The 20,060-nt window shown below is 41.1% G+C and overlaps 1 pseudogene; it reads left to right on the top strand.

The window, feature by feature from the left end:
- The first annotated feature begins 1,414 nt into the window (after positions 1-1,414).
- Positions 1,415-19,143, top strand: LOC149144472 (suppressor of mec-8 and unc-52 protein homolog 1 pseudogene; annotated as a pseudogene).
- The last annotated feature ends 917 nt before the right edge of the window (positions 19,144-20,060 follow it).

The raw sequence follows: 20,060 nt of genomic DNA, 5'->3' as shown, positions 1-20,060 counted from the left end.
ATTTGCTGTTTCTTGAAGACGGACTTAGGCTGTAGAGGACCCCAGCATCTGCTACTTGGTCCCCAGACCTCTGATCTGCTCCCATCAGCTATGAAAGGGATGTGTTATTGCTACCAAGCCCTTGGTTGATGTGCTGTTCCATTTCATTATCACTTCTTTTATCTGTTGTTTCATTTCTAATCATTAAGAACGATCCTAGGCTGTAGCGAGCCCAACATCTGCTATTTGGCTCCCAGACCTCTGATCTATTCTCATCAGTTATGAAAAGGATGGGTTATTGCTACCGAACCTTTGGCTGATGCAATACTTGGTGTGATTTAGTCCTTTGAAGTAGTTAAGTTGTAGACTTGCATTAGTTTACTTTCGTAGTCGTAAATAGCTGTACTACAAGCATTACTCTGGCAAATGCTAACCTCAAACTGAGACACCCTTTGAAATAACCAGACGATCCCGGATTGACATATTAATGTGAGGTAACTAGAGGTGAAAGAGACCCTTTTTATAGCTCTACAACTATGATAGACAAGAAGAGACTTATTTCAGTATGAAGTTGGTGTTCAAATGATAGAAATATATAATGAGCAAGTACGTGATCTGCTTGCAAGTGATGGTTCAAATAAAAGGCTTGTGATCCGAAGCATATCCCAACCCAATGGCCTCAGTGTTCCTAATGCTAGTATGTTGCCTATTGAATCAACACCAGATGTTTTAGATTTAATGAAAATTGGACAAAAGAACAGGGCAGTAGGTGCTACTACTCTCAATGAATGTAGTATTTGTTTTCACAGTGTCTTGACTGTACATGTGCAAGGAATAGACTTGTCTTCTGGAGCTATTCTTCATGGGTGCCTTCATTTGGTTGACCTTGCTGGGACCGAAAGGGTTAACAAGTCAGAAGTTACTGGGGATAGACTTAGAGAAGCACAGCATTTCAATAAATCTCTGTCAGCTCTTGGGGATATCATATCTGCTTTAGCCAACAAAAGTGCTCATGTACCATATCGTAACAGCAAGCCTACTCAGATTCTTCAGGATTCCTTAGGTGCTGCACAAAGCAACATGGAGAGTTAGGAAACTTAAGGATCAGATTGCAACACTGAAGGATGTTGTTACAAAGAAAGATACTGAGATTGAACGCTTACAGACATTGAAAGAGTCAAGATTCCATGCTCAAAATACTAATTCTCATAGCGACAAACTTAGGACTGAAGGCCCAGCCCAACTCTAAGTCTCAGTGCCCCCTGCATCAACAACACACACAGCTAGAAGCACAACGTTTACACCTGGGCAATAAACAGAAAAAACAATCACACAGTTAGTTTCTAAAGCAAGGTTATTATCATGACATTCAACACATCAAGTGTCAAGGGGATTAATTCCCATAGCGTGCGGTTGAATACTGAGTTATTTAGGAATGGTGACCAAGACCTTGAGTCATCTGTATGGGAATTCAAAGATGCCTTTTTGCAACATCATGGTAAAAAGTGTTATAAAAATTGTGGTACCATTTTGCAAAGAGAATTCTTTGCACCAAACATTTCAAACACTATAAAATGAATGCCGGGTTTCTCTTAATACTGTAGACAGCCTTGAAACATTTGTAGCAGATATCAATAGCGGAAGATGGGATGTGATACTGCCACAAGTTGCATAGCTTAAACTTCCTAGAAAGAAACTAGAAGACTTGTATGAACAGATTGTATTGGAGATAATTTAACTTCGAGAATTAGATACTGCAAGAGCTATTCTAAGGCCGACTCAAGCAATGGGTTTCATGAAGCAGGAGCAACCTGAGCGCTATCTACGCTTGGAACACCTTCTAGTTCGCACATATTTTGATCTTCGTGAGGCTTATCACGAGTCCTCAAAAGAGAAGAGGCGGTCACAAATCGTTTTGATTAATGGCCTTGATTGGTCAATCTTTGAAGTGGAAACAACATCGAGGATTACCTCCTCCAGGTACACAATTTGATCTCTTCAGGGGCACTACAGTAGTAAAGGCAGATGAGGAAGAAATGTATCCGACAACACTGGCACATATGTTATAGACATTTTTGTGCCTTACATCTCTGAGCATGAAATGTCCATAAACCAAGGGATCCTAAGTACCTAAAAGTGTTGTTCCGACCCCTAAAGGAACAAGGTCAACAAATTACAGCTTCTCCCAGAAGTTCTCCACCAGAAACTGCTCAGAATCAGTCAAATCAGGATCATTTCAGCTGCTCCACTGGCTAGCTACGTTGCATAGCACCCAAATACACTAGCTAGGTGCGTTGCAACGCACCTAAATGCACTACCAGGGTGCGTTGAGCGGGAAATGACAAATGGAAGTGCCATTCCGCGAGGTGGAAAGACAATGGAAGCTTCCAGAATCTTCTCCAATGACACTTGCCTCACTGAGTTCGACCAAGGATGAGTAAGAGGCTCTCAGTCTCCAAGTGGAAGCAAGAACTGATAGAGAGAAGCCACTAGTCAAATCATAAGCTGACTCATACTCCTTGCATACATCTATATATGGATCCCTCATCCCAGAGATCCAGAGGCTGGAATTTTGTACATTGCAGAGAATTGCTGTTGGTTTTGAGATAGATATCAGAGTATTGGGTGATTTATGCTTTGTTGGAGGTGAAGAGGGGCTTCTGTGCTGGGAGGTTGATGCTGGATCAGGAATCATCGGTTGTAACTCCTCTAGGATCTTCTTGTTATATCAATAAAAATATTTGAGTTTCTCCTACATGCTTGTGTACCATTGATGTTTGTTACATTTGTATGTTTAGCTTAAATTTGATCCTAAGCTATTTATGAATATAAATCCATGTCTTTGTGTAGTTTTCTTCTTCTGTGATCTTACAGGAACTTGGTGAAGCTGGGCAAGTAAGGGAGCAGGTAGCTGGAAGCTGTCAAAGAGGAGAGAGATTGGATCAAAGGACTAGCGCAAGACACAGGTTGGTTCATCCTATTCCTCTTCGTTTATAGTTCATAAAGAAGAATACGAAAGTAGTTTTCTCTGTTTGTTTCTAAGGTCACTGTCACACCTTAGTGGGATAGGGTCGTTCTGAATAGACACTTTTCCCGTTAACAAAATGGCGACTCCGTTGGGGATGATTGTCTAGTTAGTTTGTTTGTGTTTCTCTTGTTGTTTGTTTCATAAACTTAGAAGTAGCAATCGAACTGCATTTGCCATTAACAAATGCAAAGTAGACATCTGCTACTTCAATCCATTCACTGGATCTGTTTATGATTTGAACAGCTGATTCACAAATGATCTGATTGCCCTTTGTGATAGCTCTTAGACCTCCTCTAAATCTACCCTCTGATTGTGCATTACTGATTGCTTTTACTCGGCCAAAAACCATAGATTAAACTACAAACCGTGACCCAGAACCCGGATAGAATTCTCGTTTCTGCCCCAGCGCAAGCTCTGTGAAGAGGTTCTGCATTTCAACGCACTTCCCGAGAGGGCTACCTGCATTGAAATGCAGTTTCTCTGTGTAACAGGTGCGCTGATCAGCCTAGCCCTGTGCAGCTGAGGTTCTTTGCTTCATTTTTTCAGTTTTGTCTCTGATTTTTGCAGCCTGTGATCAGTGTATGTGTCTGTTTAAAAACCCCTTTTCTTTGCCTTAATTCTGCCTCCTTTGTACAAAAAGACTGTAGATGTTTTTGTGTGTTTGTTACATCATTTACAGTTTTCCATTGCAAAAGTAGAATAGTCATACTGTCGTCCTTTGATTTAGATCTGTCGTAAGTGTCGATTTTGATCTTAGGAGAAAGTTTATTTGTTGTTGACAGTCGATTATGCTTTTACTTTTTCCTTTGGTTTGAATTTGTGACTTTCTAGTGTCGAAACGAGTATTTATTTCAAAATCATAAAGTGTCGTAATCATCTCTACCTTTTGATTTCGAAAAGAAGCTTGTTTGTGTTGGTCACTTGAAAGCAAATTCAGATTTGTACATCAACTTTCTTTTTAGGCATCAATGTTAAGAAAGTGAAAAACAAATACATGCACATGTGCATTTGCATATTGACAGTCTGTTTGGCTTGATTTAGGAAAGTGCATTTACAGTGTGCTCTTTGCTCTTTGTGAAAAGATTGTGTCTTTCTTTTCCCCTTGTAGCTAGGATTTTCATTGCTGAAAAGAGATAAAACTTTGCTTATCATCTTTAGATTGCATTTTAGGAATTACATCTGCATCTCGTGGTGATCCCAAAAGGCAAACTTCATAAGAAAGATCAACTTAAAATAAATTCAATGAACCTAACAATGCTTTGGAACTTAACGCACAACATTTAGAGGTCTAGGCTAGAGACATATTCCGGCATCGTAAAGCCTGGTAACTGTTGTCCTCGCTGATGGTTGGGTGATTCCTCCACTTTGAGATGATAAGTGCCAGTACGGACTTGTGCTCCCACGTACCGTCGAGTATATATTGGGAGACCCCTATAGGCTTAAAACCTTTTATCCATAGGAAGCCGTGTCGGCCGCCCTACTGATCGCAATGCACCGAACACAGCATTCGGGAAGATTGACTGCCGTACCATAAAAAGTATTCTGCAGTTTTGTGATTGGTTTGGTACTCCCTCTACCTAGATCTCCAGAGCAGTCCCTTTCGTTCCTTTTTAGACTCCTTAATGGAAAAGGTCCATCTGAGCACTTGTCACTTCATGCTCATTAAAAATCGAAGGAGACTAGAGTCATCTTTTGTTTTTTCTCGACTCTTAAAAACTGAAAAAACAAGTTGTGTCAAAGCATCTAAAAATTTATTTTAAACGGAATATTCATTACCCCTTTCCTACGTTGATCTTGGGTTGAGAAAATGGAGTCTACCAACCAAGGAATTCCCCTTGGTGGAAATCCTAGTCCCTTCTCCTCTTGGGGAGATGTTGGTGCACCCCATATGGCCACATTGTCGCTTCTAGGACTGACAATTGGCTTGCCGGTATGGCTCTTCTCAACCAATGTCATTCAGAACACCACTATTCCTGAACAATCGAATCAGAAATTAGACGAGTCCAGAGTTGCCCACTAGCCTTCTACTTCCTCTAATTCTTCCTCTCCTCCTTCCTCTTCGCTTGATGGAACCAGTAAATCTAGAAGCCATGTTCCTAAGGAGAAGAAGGAAAAGAAGAAGAAAGAGAAGAAGAAGAAGGAGCCAAAGGTGAATGGGGGAAAACGAGTGTCGTCTAACGAAAATCCACACACTGCACCGACCAGGCCTAAATCGCCATTTGTCATTTGCAAAGGAGACCACTTTCACATAGATTGTCCTTGCATCCCTCGGATACTAAGGGACTGGTCTCCTCGTTTGCACAATCCGATGTCCTCAACCTCTGATGATCATGTTGAAACCACACCGTCAACTAGCGAAAGTGAAGCCCCGAGACAAAAAGGGAAAGCTAAATTTTCTTGTAAACTGTACGAAGGAAGTCATGCCATCCGCCGTTGTCCCTTCTTAGACGAAGCTAAAAGATTTTTGGATGATCGTCCGGTTTCACCGTTACGACTTCCTCCTGGATATAAAAAACTCTTGCCGTCCGTCGCTAGTTGAGAATCCAGCTGGCCCGCTCAAGTGGTCGGCTGAAGCGCCTATCATTGAAGATAAACCAACTGAATCCATACCAAACGAAAGTCAAAAGGTCGAGGCGGCAGTTGACCCGGTCTTGCCTTCAGAGGTTTTATCTTCAGATGATACAGTCACTGAAGAGAACAAAGATGACACCATCCAAATTCTCTTCATCAAAACAGACTCCGACGAACATGGGGGCAATCTACCCATTCCTTTACCGCAGGAAGGAAGTTCGTTAGAGCCATACCCGGCCGTCTACTCGGTCCCACCTCCAAGCAACCTAGTTGTCTCCTTCGACTGGAATCAACTAGGCAGACCCCGTTTACCAGCAAGCATACCATTCCGAATTATCGTTCAAATATATAGAATGGTCATGGTTGGTACCATCATAGATGAGGGGGTTTCTGTGAGTATCCTTTCCTCTATTGCTTGGAAAGCGCTTGGTTCGCCATCGCTTTTGCCTGAAATGAGAAATTTGGCAGGCTTTAATAAAGGAACCAGTCGACCTTTAGGGATCCTTCCCGATGTGCCCATAACATTGAGAGGGAAGACAGTTCGCATGAACGTAATGGTAGTTCAAGGACCCTTGGATTATAACCTACTCCTTGGACGAGACTATATTTATTGCATGGGGGTCATCGTCTCCTCACTCTTTAGAGTAATGTGTTTTCCACACGAAGGAAGAGTGGTCAAGCTCGTGGACCAGCTTTCATTTCCCGGATCACGCATAGCAAATAGTCATATACCATCCCTAAATGGTCTCTTCACGCAAGAAATGTCTCAATTCCCAGTCCGTCCTCCCGATGAGCGCGAGTAATTCGGAGAGATACGACTGAAACCCAGGGGGCATGCGTCCTGGTCTGCTTCGGCAGGAAAACTTCGGGTATAGGGTAGGTTTTTGCGGGAGAATATGACTAGTTTGTACCCCGTCCGTCAGTGGAAGAGGGGTTATTCTAGAATAAGATTCTACTGTCAAAGTTATGTGAGTTGGCGGGCATCGTCGCTCACCTTTGTTTATCTCGGTAGACATCGCCGAAGAAGTGTTTTTTTTTTACCGTGAATAGAACAATCTTTGGGTAACCTGTAAGAGGTAGACCTTTCCTGATAGAACAAATGTTTTGTCTGCAAATTGAGGGGTAACCTTGAAACCATATTTTATACCTGGGGGCATGCAAACCTTTTGGAGTGCAAGCAAAGAGCGATTATTTATCTGTTTTTTGGATTAGTCGTTTCCTAACTTGCATAAAGAAAGGATGTGGGGAAAAACTCTAAAAACTGCCATTTTATATGTGACATTCTTATCATATGACTGGATTAATCGAGCAGTTTTAGCACATAGTTCAAGCTCGTCAAAAAATAAACATAAGACATGAGAAAATGTTTCCACCTGCGTTTAAGCTCGTTAAAAAATGAACTATTCCCCGGTAAATAACCACCGTGAATGTAACATTTCAGCCATTAAAGCCTTGGTCGTGTTTGCACCGTCACCTCCACTTTTCCATTGGCCGATCATTCACCTCCATTTGATTGTTTACCCATTTTGAGGAACAGCTATGAAGAGTGATTTCACTAGCCATCCTTGTGACACTGTCGTGATTGGAAAATTCCAAACCTTACCTGGAATCAGCTGCTACCCATTTTATCACTCGTTCCTCAAAAGACGAGTCTTCTTTAAGCTCTTTTCAACTGACTCGTAAAATATGAAAAGATTGCTGAGTTTTGGCCTTCCAGCTCGTTAAAGCGACCGGAAGTGCTATCCCTCCTCTAGATTTTAATCTTTTTGGACCTGAGGGATTATTGCACAAAAAGATCGAGCGCTTGTTTTGTTCAGCTCGTTAAAACTATCGAAAATTCATCCCTTCTGTATTGTTTTATACTTTTTCGGACCTAAGGGATTAGATGACGAAAAAGGAATTTTGGAGTTACCTTTACGTACCTTTTCAGACTCTCTAAAAATGAAAAGGACCGAGTTATCTTTGTCGTTAAACTCATTAAAAAGATTAATAGCGACAAACTTGTCTTTAGACGAGAACGAGTTTCACTATCGCTAGGCTCGTTAAAACATAGCGATGGGTTTGCCTGAAGGGAAAATATAGAACAAGCATATGTTATCCTCCTCAAGCTTGACAAAAATAAAGAGGTACTGGTCAGTAATGACTGGGGAAAATTTGGGAAGAAAACTCAAAGAATCTTTATTAGTAGCAAGTCGCTCTTGAACATGACACTTCCACTCCGTGTCCGAGTCGGGTTGGGTTGTTTCATTCACCGGTCACATCACCATGGTCACGCCATACCATCCACATTTGGGGTAAATGCTACCAATCCATCACATAAGTGTCGCCGACATGTTCAAGAGAAGTCATCCAGAGAAGTCACCTGTGTCCCATCCACTACCATACATTATACTTCATTCTGTCATGACCGCCATCCTGAACTGTATATCATCAGATTTTTTTCACCTCCATCAAAATCATTTGCTCCGTTCTGTGTCATTGATGTGGGATTCCTTAAGGCCCTCCTTTGACGGATCACTTCTTGTCGACATAAGCTCATTATCCAGGAAGTTGATCTAGGAACACCCCATTCAGTACTTTGAAGCTTGCATGCCTCAATGGCAAGTTTCTCACTTCTGGCGACAGGTATACATCAATGACCTTCGACCGAAAGATTTTTCGTGGTGTTCGACGCCAAGTCCTTTATTCACACCACGTGAATTGTACTGCAGTACCTTGAGGGTCATCATCATTATCGGTGATTCCTCTCACGCTTGTTAACAGTTTACATCATTGACTGGTAATCAAGCGATGTCTTTCCATGTTCGACTTCAAAACATTTCTCACATGGATCGACTTGTACTTCGAGTGAAGATCGGACGAGATTGAAGACCCCGGATCTAGTTTCATCCATCCGGGCTGCGATATATATTCAGGAAAATAAAGACATTGTAATGTACAGCATTGCAGCACAGATAATCATCCTACCAAAAAGATGATGGCTCTATCAGAATCATCAGTCTACCATCAGACGATTGTCTGTCCTATGTACATGAAAATGAATTTATAAAGCTGAGCATGGAAATGCCCGCCTCAGCTAGATCATGAAAACAGTATGAAGATAATGTATTGTATTGTATCTTATTACAGGTCTCCTCCTAGCATTGAAAGAACTTCGAATCCTCCTAATAAAGCATTTCACCCGATAAACGGCCTCATACTTTAGGGGGCAACTGTTATAGACATTTTTGTGCCTTACAGCTCTAAGCATGAAATGTCCATAAACCAAGGGATCCTAAGTCCCTAAAAGTGTTGTTCCGACCCCTAAAGGAACAAGGTCAACAAATTACAGCTTCTTCTAGAAGTTCTCCACCAGAAACTGCTCAGAATCAGTCAAATCAGGATCATTTCAGCTGCTCCACTGGCTAGCTACGTTGCATAGCACCCAAATACACTAGCTAGGTGCATTGCAATGCACCTAAATGCACTACCAGGGTGCGTTGAGCGGGAAATGACAAATGGTAGTGCCATTCCACGAGGTGGAAAGACAATGGAAGCTTCCAGAATCTTCTCCAATAACACTTACCTCACTGAGTTCGACCAAGGATGAGTAAGAGGCTCTCAGTCTCCAAGTGGAAGCAAGAACTGACAGAGAGAAGCCACTAGTCAAATCATAAGCTGACTCATACTCCTTGCATACATCTATATATGGATCCCTCATCCCAGAGATCTAGAGGCTGGAATTTTGTACATTGCAGAGAATTGTTGTTGGTTTTGAGATAGATATCAGAGTATTGGGTGATTTATGCTTTGTTGGAGGTGAAGAGGGGCTTCTGTGCTGGGAGGTTGATGCTGTATCTGGAATCATCGGTTGTACCTCCTCCTGGATCAATAAAACTATTTGGGTTTCTCCTACATGCTTGTGTACCATTGATGTTTGTTACATTTGTATGTTTAGCTTAAATCTGATCCTAAGCTATTTATGAATATAAATCCATGTCTTTGTGTAGTTTTCTTCTTATGTGATCTTACAGGAACTTGGTGAAGCTGGGCAAGTAAGGGAGCAGGTAGCTGGAAGCTGTCAAAGAGGAGAGAGATTGGATCAAAGGACTAGCGCAAGACACAGGTTGGTTCATCCTATTCCTCTTCGTTTATAGTTCATAAAGAAGAATACGAAAGTAGTTTTCTCTGTTTGTTTCTAAGGTCACTGTCACACCTTAGTGGGATAGGGTCGTTGGTAGAGGGAAAAACTCCCCTAGGGCTTTTTGGGCGAAACCCTAGCAGACTGAAAGTTGTCTATTCAAAGAAACATGCATTCATACAGCCATTATGCTATTATAAGCAAATTCTATGATAAGGGTACGTACCTTTAGTCCTACGTTTGAGAAGGCCTTTAGGGTCCAAACCCTTCTTGGAGTTCCCTTCTACTCTTTTGTCCTGCAAAACAAACAATTCAAAGAACACAGCAGTACATGGACAAAAAGTTATAAAGAAACCATCTTCATGTTACAAAGAAAGGTAGTTAGTTATGAAATCCAAACAACCATTTACACATGAATTCAAAACATGAATATCATTAACATAAAGAGGATTCAATTCGGGAACCAAGACATGTGTTTCTTTTATTATAGACAAATAAAGTACATAAAAGGAATATGTTCACCTGAGTCACCTTTAGCAGGCTCCAAGCAAAGCTTCCTTCCGGATCCGTTCAAGCCTCAAGCCTCTAACAAAACTCCTTCCATGACTCTCTCCATGATGTCATAAATAGTGGATGAACATCAACACACAAGGAAACAAAGGTTTCCTGTACAAAATGGGGGAAGTGCAGAAGGCACAAGGGACTTCAGACCTGGTCAAAGGGAAAATCTCAGCATAATAACCTTTCTCTCTATTCTCTCCTCCCTTAGGCCTTCCCTTTGAGGTCTTTTTATACCATCTCCAAAGTAGTTTTTTAGTTAGGAGTTGGTTGGGAACAGTTGGGCCACGGGCACTAACAGGTGATCAGCAGGTAAAACCCGTGATCTCCGCCCGAAAAGAAGGAATTTTATATTTTTTTAAGTGTTTTAATACATACATGCGGGTTGGATATACACAGACCCGCGTATACACGCGTTTAACTCAGGGCAATGTCGCATATAAGGAATAAAACACTGTTTTTTAAATTTTAGGACCAGGTCTGGAAGGAGGGGTTGCCCTAGGCCATGAGTACAGCATCACAAACCATAAGAGTGAGATTTGGAGCTATAACAGATGCCCCATAATATATGAGGTCAGAAGGGGTACATGATGGCCGAAATATATTATGCGAGTACATGGAAAGGAAGTCTGTCAAAAACCGAGGAGGACTTCACCAGAATTCAGCCTGCCAAGCCACCAAAGGAGATCAGAAAGAAACACTGTCTGAGGCGGGCATACCCATGCTCAGAAAAAGTAAAGCATGTCCGCATATCAAGTACAAGCGGATCCACTAAGTATACAAGTATAAATGACTGAAAGATACATAATGGATCATCTGATCATAATGAACAAGTGCATGTCTGAATATCACAAATAAGACTGTCAATGATGCTGAAAGATGCAACGGATCACTGATATCAAAGACTGATCCCAAAAGGTACCAACTGAACATGATGGAATAGGATGGTACTACACTGCAAACTCAGGTGCTAGCATATAGAATGTCGCCATGACTGACTGCAACATATAAAGTAGAGTGGTATCAACTAGCAGCAACAGGAGCAACTGTCAAGTGAACCAATGAATGCTAATACAACCTGAGGTCTTCACCGACCGCCGTGGTACATTTCTACACCATGGGAATAAATGATCTGAAGTCGACCATGTGAGAAATCATTTGATTATCGGTCATTGATGTATACCGTTAACAAACGCGAGACTACTCACCGATAATGATAATGAGCGTCAAGGTACCCAGTACAATCTAACAAGTGTGAATAGATGAGCTGGAGTCGAAAACCTGTAAGAATCTATCGATCAGGAGACAATGATGGTTTCCCACTGTCGATAGCGAAGGATCTGCCACTAATGACTGCAAACCCAAGGTACTGCCAAATGGACTCTAGATCTTTGCCCCAGAGCAATGAGTCGAAGTCGATAGGGAAAGATCCGCTAGAAGGAAGGCATTAAGGCATCCTCCATCAATCTAGCGCAAGTGTAACCCGTAGGCCAATAATGTGGAAGGAATCAGACGAAAAAGATGTAGTAACCCAACCGAAGTACGTTTTCGGCGTACACAAGATGTGGCTAGCGCACGGCAGAAACCCTCTGAATCAACCAATAATGAAAGCCGACATAGAGGCGAGGTATCCACCAATAGGGTCAAATGGAAACCAAGGTACTGCACGAATCGCAATGTGTGATAATGTAAGCTGATGTTGAACACAAGGGAAACCACTCAGTCAAAGACCCATGATACTGATCGATGCTGAGCACAAGGTGACCTATCAATAATGAAAATAGGGCTAGGGTGCGGCTCTAGGCCTGTCCTTAGAGCAAGGTGTCATTGTCGATAAGGACAAGACCCACCAGCAAGAAGTCAATGGGGACCTTCTCAAACCGGCACGAGTAAAGGACCAATATAACTGATGTGATGATAGACATGACACTGACAACCAGGGATGGCTGACTGAAAAAATGAGTCAAGAGACACCGCAGAGAGGCCGACTCAGGCTAACTTCCCTTGAACAAAAGCACGACTCAATGTGACTATGTGGCAGCATATGACGACTCTGTATAAGTTCGCCATGCAGGAGGCACGAATGAACCCTCCATATGATTGGAAGAGATAACCAATCAAGGGAGAACTGACTCAATAACAAGGTTATGGCGTTCCTAAGTCAAACTAAATCCCACCCATGCGGAGGAGACTTTTTTTTGAGTGCTTTGTTCAAGGGCGACACGACTGACTCTAGCTGCCAACAATAAATGGAAATAATGTCCTGTTCCCGCTCTTTTTGGAATATTTAATTTTTTTGTCTTTTTCTGTTAAGCCGGAAAAAGAATAAAAGAATGCTATGGTACAGTGGAAAGAACGAGTGTCGGTGAAATAGATGATCTAGTTCCTGGGAAAGGAACGTTCCTATGCTCAATGCAGGGAGGTGAAAACTGGTCAGTGACACTCAAAGGTATGTTCCTTCCATGGGTCAAGGTGTGTCAAGCTGTAGAAGTCAAAGATATGCAAGGTTGATTTTGCTGACGTCATGGTCAAAAGTTGGCTTAAACATGAGTCCAAGTGAAGCCGGCTCCAGGCCAAAAGGTGCAAGTGGTCAACATGCAATGCAGGAGTACAACTCAACACAAAGGAGCCTCTAGGGTATAAGGCCATAACAAAGCAGAGAAGCTAAGAGGAATGAGTCTTCAACGCGTAAGTCATGGCGGGACTACAGAGGAATCCCGGGCCTAGGGATAAAAAATCAACATGAGTGCCAAGTGACAACAAGGTACTAACTAGGGCACCCATGATAAGGTAGGCTCTACCACACAAGTCATGATACTTCTAAGCAATGAGAAGGTTCTGCACCATAACTTGGTGGGGTCGATCCTAAGGCAAAATGGGAAAGGAAACTGATAAGTGCACAATGCAGGCGAAAAAACCTAACCTATATGCCAGTTTCGAGAACCAATACCTGTCAGAACGGACCAACCATAAACTTCCAAAGGAGAAATCTTCCAAGTTCTGTAAACATAAATAGGAACACTAGACACGAAGTTAATACATCCCACATATAAACTTCATATAGAATCTTTGTGTTATAGAATACCAGACTTGAAAATGCGTACCTCATATGTACAATATGGTACAGGGGACCACGCAGCCTTGCGGCTTATGCATAATAGTTCTGCTGAACAAACCCCTTGTAGGGCTCAGGCCAAGGGCTCCTTTGGTAGTCATAACTCATGGCTTCAAAGAGTTCCTCCTGTGAAGGCAAAACAAGATCTGAGAAATCGTGAGAACTACAAGGATTGAAAGAGGGAATTAAAGGGTCCCATGTCCCTATAGGAAGAATCTCTCGGTCAACTGCCGGGACCAAGTCCCAAGAAGGAGAATAATAGGTCAAAGGATTCTTCTTAGAAGCGATTAACCATTGAGGATTCAATGCCACATAATTGACCCATGGCGGGGTAGAGTCTACTTGAACACTTGGAACAAACCAAGGGGAATTCTACAGTAAATTCGAATTAGGGTGGTGATTATCAGATGCAAGCTGATCAACAGTGACAATATTCCCATTATGAGGAAAGCAGATTACTCGAAAGAGTTAAGACACCACAGCATTCATAGCATAGATATAATCACACCCAAGTAGCATATTAAAGTCTAAAGGGCTATTAACCACCATCATATCGATTAAGACAGTCTTCCCACCTAAACTGATAGGCAATTGAGGAAGAACACCCATAGATTTACCAGGTCTTCTATCATAGGCTAACAACTGACTCTGAGCTGTCAACAACTTTGGGGAACCCAAAGCTTTCCAAGTCAAAGAGGATATAATACTTTCAGAGGATCCTTCATCCACCATACATCGATAGACATTTGTGGAATTAACCCTGACCTTTATTTGAAAAGGTGCAGCGGAAGGAAGACGAGGCTCAACAAGGCTATCCCAATCAAAGGAAACACTCTTAGAACTTGGAGGGGGAAGATTCGAAGAAACTGGAATGCCCCCTATACTAGAAGACTCTGTACTAGAGATCAAACAGACTCTTTTGTTAGGCACTTCACCCCCAAAAGAGGAGTGTAATCGGCTAGCGATTGCACTGGCTCTACCACCTTATCAACCAATGGTTGATGGGATTGATTAGAAACCATATCAGATCTAGGAGTAGAAGTACTTTCAGACTCGGACGACATCCATTGAACCTCTGGAATACCAGGGCATAAATGAGTAAGATGGTCTCCCTTGCATATCTTACAAGGGAACTTAGGTTTAAAACTTCTACGTCCAGGTTCCTTATCAACCTCCATTCTGCCAACATGACTAGCAGTGGTTCGTGGAGAGTCCCGAACATGACTTGCAGAGGTCGGTGACTCTTTGCTAGTATGACTTGCAGTGACTAGACTCGTTCCCCCAGCATGACTTGCAGCAGCTGAAGACTCATCTTCAACATGACTCGCAGAGGTTGATGATGAAGTGTTAGTGTGACTCGCAGTGACTAGACTCGTGCCCCCAGCATGACTAGCATTGGCTGAAGGCTCATCTCCAACATGACTCGCAGAGGTTGAAGATGAAGTGCTAGTGTGACTCGCAGTGACTAGACTCGTGCCCCCAGCATGACTAGCAGTGGCTGAAGGCTCATCTCCAACATGACTCGCAGAGGTTGAAGATGAAATGCTAGTGTGACTCGCAGTGACTAGACTTGTGCCCCCAGCATGACTAGCAGTGGCTGAAGGCTCATCTCCAACATGACTTGCAGAGGTTGAAGATGAAAGGATAGAATTCTTCTTCTTTAACTTCCTCTTTCTCCTCCTTTTAGATTTCTTGTGACAAGAAGGCGAAGAAGGAATCCCAGATTTCTCTTTGAAAGAAGATGAACAATTAGCACCCATGTGATGCCCTTGAAATAAAGCATTCAACTGAGAGGCTTGAAGATCATTTGGAATATTCAGAGTGGACCACAGCCAAACGGGTAGTCCAACATTCAACCCAGGAATATTCAAAGTGGCCATCAAGGGAGTACCAATGTTTCCAAAGGAAGGAAAAGCACAAGGATCTCCTTTCGGGAGGGCACCTTGGTTGGTTTCCACGAGAATATTAGCCATATCTAACTGATCCAAAGACCCTTCCCTTACGGGAATATAGAAATAACTCTTCCAGGAATATGGATAAGCAATCAAAACCTTTGCCCTTGAGGAGGCAACTCCACAACTTTTGAAAGAACGACCAAAAGCCTTTCAATATCAGTAGAGTGGTAAGCCGGTCACTCAGAACACAAAGTCCAAACGTGACTAGACAAAAATACCTAAAGCCAACTATATACAAGGAACAAAGAGCACACACTATAAATTCCCTAAAGATATCAGCCAGTCAAACAACTTCCAAGTATTTCCGCTCCGGGTGATGAGGACCGGACACCAAAATACAAGAAAGTGGAGTTAGGGGCCTTCCGAAGATAGTCTGGGATAATGACGGCCCAGTCCTATCAGCAAAGGTAACAGAGGAAGTTACGCTGACCTCATAACAACAGCCTGCGTCGGTGCAAGCACCCAACCTTCGCAAGGGTGCCCTCCAGTAGTACCATTGAGAGTGATGCAACGTCAACCTCAGGTGCCACGGGATTCCCCTCCGCAGCCACCTATGTAGTTCCCTTGGAGAAGCAACTATGGATACCAACTCGTCGCAGAAGCCAGGCGGAACAGTCGTGAGGTAAGTTTGGACAGGTAGGAGAGGGGGTATCTCTCTTCCCTGTCTTTACAGACCCTCGTGCTTAACTCCCAGATCCGGAGCTTTCCTGGTCTTCCTAACGCTATTGGATTTTCTCTCGTTATTCAGACTCCTACGTTTGACGTTTATATGGCCTTGGAGAGTTAACTCTCCACTCGCCTAATCCAAGGCCCTAAAATCCTAATCTTGTTGGTGTAACTGACTAAAACAAAAAGTTCTAGTGAATTTTAGTTAGCGCTTGATTTTATTAGGTTGTTCTTTAAGTCACAAGGTAACGGAAGTGAAACTAGTAGTGTTTTTTGACGCAAAAGAAATTAATAAAACTTAACTACATGCGCATGCACTTTTTCGTTTTTCGATGAAGATCAATTTCTATAGGGTTCAGAGGTACTTGTAATAGAACAAATTTTTCTTTTCTTTTCGTTAATGCACACTTCACACTCACAAAAGCTAACAAAGCTATATATGCCTAAAAAGGGGATGAAAATCTATCCTACTGCAACAAATATATGCTGATGCAACAAAAAATGAAAGTTGCTTGCTTATCAATCTTTATCTTGCCACTTACAATGCTTAGATGGAATATGAGATGTTACCATTCATTTCGTCTAAACACTAAAAGCAAGTTCTAAGACAAACATAAAGCACTTTCACTTCTCTAAAATGAAACCAAATGAAAAGCAAGTTCAAGAAAGCAAAACTAAGATTTTCAAAAGATTTTCTTCAAAGAAACAAACAAAAAAGTCTTTTCAAAAAATGCTCTCAACAACACTGAAACTTGTGATTGAAGAATGGGCAATTAAACACTTTTGCGAATCAACACCACTTAATGGATGAAAACCCAACAAAAATAAATGTGTTTGAAATCGCTTTTAATAATCAAAAGCAACAATGAAAGCTTTGGCCAAAAAAACGAAAAGATCAAAAATACAAATTCCAAGAAAGTGTCAAACAACAACTTTCATGAAACAAAGAAGTAGATGGTCACAAAAAGCGATTTTGTCAAGCAAACAAAAAGTCACCAAAAGCAAGATTAACACAAAGATTGAATTCAATCTCCCTACCCTGATGAAACAGAGCAGCCAAGATTCCTAGCAAGAAATCTTATGTGCTTTAGCCAAAAACGATGACGCTTGCAATCAACAAAAAACCAAACCAACACTCCTTATAATCAGAGAGAATTCAGAACGAGATGCTCGCTGTAAAACAAATAACTGATACTGGAAAATGACTGTTTCAGACTGACTCAAACCACCAGACAAACCTTTAGAGGCCAAAAAGGATTTACAAATCTTGAAAATTGGGATATATACGCGACTGTATTGTAGTACATATTGCGTGTATACGCGACTGTGTTTGAGGAAACCTGCGTATACGCGGGTTCACTCAAAGAAACAAGCGTATATACGCTTCTGTATCTAAGAAAAACAGCGTATATGAAAAGCTTCAAGAAAAATAAAAAAGACAAACTGAAGAAACTGGCAAAGCTTAAAGTTCAAGCACAGACCATATAGTAACAGCAAGTAGACAAGGCAGCTGAGCCCTGATTGGCTTGAAAAACACCCAAACTAGGAACAACAAGAGTGTTGTCCCCAGTGGAGTCACCAATTCTGGTAGAGGGAAAAACTCCCCTAGGGCTTTTTGGGCGAAACCCTAGCAGACTAAAAGTTGTCTATTCAAAGAAACATGCATTCATACAGCCATTATGCTATTATAAGCAAATTCTATGATAAGGGTACGTACCTTTAGTCCTACGTTTGAGAAGGCCTTTAGGGTCCAAACCCTTCTTGGAGTTCCCTTCTACTCTTTTGTCCTGCAAAACAAACAATTCAAAGAACACAACAATACATGGACAAAAACTTATAAAGAAACCATCTTCATGTTACAAAGAAAGGTAGTTAGTTATGAAATCCAAACAACCATTTACACATGAATTCAAAACATGAATATCATTAACATAAAGAGGATTCAATTCGGGAACCAAGACATGTGTTTCTTTTATTATAGACAAATAAAGTACATAAAAAGGAATATGTTCACCTGAGTCACCTTCAGTAGGCTCCAAGCAAAGCTTCCTTCCGGATCCGTTCCAGCCTCAAGCCTCTAAAAAAACTCCTTCCATGACTCTCTCCATGATGTCATAAATAGTGGATGAACATCAACACTGTTGCGTATAAGGAATAAAACACTGTTTTTTAAATTTTAGGACTAGGTCTGGAAGGAGGGGTTGCCCTAAGCCATGAGTACAACATCACAAACCATAAGAGTGAGATTTGGAGCTATAACAGTCGTTCTGAATAGACACTTTTCCCGTTAACAACATACAATTAAATTTGGGAAACAAAGCGACCCAAAATGTGCTCGTTTCTCTCCAGATGGTCAATACCTTGTCTCTTGCTCAGTTGATCGATTCATAGGGGTCTGGGTCTACATCAGTGGGAAGCTTAAAAAGGATCTTCAGTATCAACCTGATGATTCCTTTCTGATGCATGATGATGCTGTCCTCTATGTTGACTTTAGTCGAGATTTAGAGATACTAGCTTCTGGTTCACAGGATGGGAAAATTAAGGTATGGTGTATACGAACAGGTCAGTGTTTAAGGCATCCAAAGCATGCACATTCTCAAGGCATTACAAGCCTTTCCTTTTCTCATGATGGTAGTCGGCTTTTAAGCACATCATTTGAAAATATTGCAAGAATACATAGGCTCAAATCTGGCAAAATGTTAAAGGAATTTTGTGGTCATAAATCTTACCCAAATGATGTAATATTCACAAGTGATGGGGGTCATGTTATTACTGCTTTTAGTGATTGTACTGTATAGGTTTAGGATATGAAGACAATTGATTGTATTCAAACGTTTAAACCTCCACCTCCTCTCAAGGGAGGTGATGTATTAGTGAATTTTGTCCACCTTTTTTTTTAAAGAACTCAGAGCAAATTGTAGTCTGCAACAAGGCATCATCAATCTATATCATGACACTCCAAGTGAAGGTTGTCAAAATTTTCTCATCTGGAAAAAGAGGAGGAAACGCTAGAAAGGTCGAAATCATGCAGCAAGTGCAAGCAAGTCAGCAGGATAAGTGTATTCGAAAAAGGTATCTCAAGTGCAGAGTCAATTATATTTGCATACAGAGAGAGCACGCATTCTCCCTAGAAGGCTTACAAGTTCAGTAGGACATGTCAAGTTAAAGAAGGCAGCGCAGGTTGTGAGTCCATCTTCTTTGCACCTCGAGGAAGAGCCACCTGATGTTTCTCACAAAATCATCAAACATGAAATGAAGAACTTTGTGTCACTTATGCAATAATAAAAAAATCCATCTCAAGCAAGGATAATTTTAGGGGCGAATGTTCGCCCTTTGGCGAAATTAAGGGGTTTTAAATTTTTAGTGGGCGAATATTTTGTATAATAGTACATTTTTACAAATCACCTCAAATAGCCCACCTTATTTTAAGGGAGGGGGTAAAAAAGGTAAATTTAGCCCTTGAAATTAGGACTTACAACCATCCATTCGCCCATTTTCAAGAATAGGTTTTATTTAAGTGAATCCTATGGGCCAAATACCATATTTATAAAAGAGGTATGGTAAATTAATAAAAAATATAAATAAATGAGAGGTATGGTAAATAAATAAAACATTTTTTATATTTACTCCATAAGTCACCTTATATACATGTAAGGGTGTAAACAAATAAAAATATAAGTAAAGTGGAGGTATGGTAAATAAATAAAACGTCTTTTTATACTTACTCAAAAGGTATGGTAAATAAATAAAAATATAAATAAACTAGACGTATCGTAAATAAATAAAACCTCTTTTTATGTTTAGTCCATAACCCTCGTTCTATTTATGAAGGCTCAAGAAAGAGGTTTTATTTAAGTGAATCCTATGGGCCAAATACCATATTTGTAAAAGAGGTATGGTAAATTAATAAAAATATAAATAAATGAGAGGTATGGTAAACAAATAAAACATTTTTTTATATTTACTCCATAAGTCACCTTATATTTACGAACACTCAAAAAATGGGTTATATTTAGGTGAAACCTATGGCCAAAATACTATGGGACAAATACCATGGACTAGATTGTT

This window comes from Pinus tabuliformis, chromosome X, assembly GCF_031772625.1.
Source record: "Pinus tabuliformis cultivar Carrire ecotype Pingquan chromosome X, CPIR1, whole genome shotgun sequence".
NCBI lineage: Eukaryota > Viridiplantae > Streptophyta > Pinopsida > Pinales > Pinaceae > Pinus > Pinus tabuliformis.
This window is presented reverse-complemented; position numbering and strand designations above follow the sequence as displayed.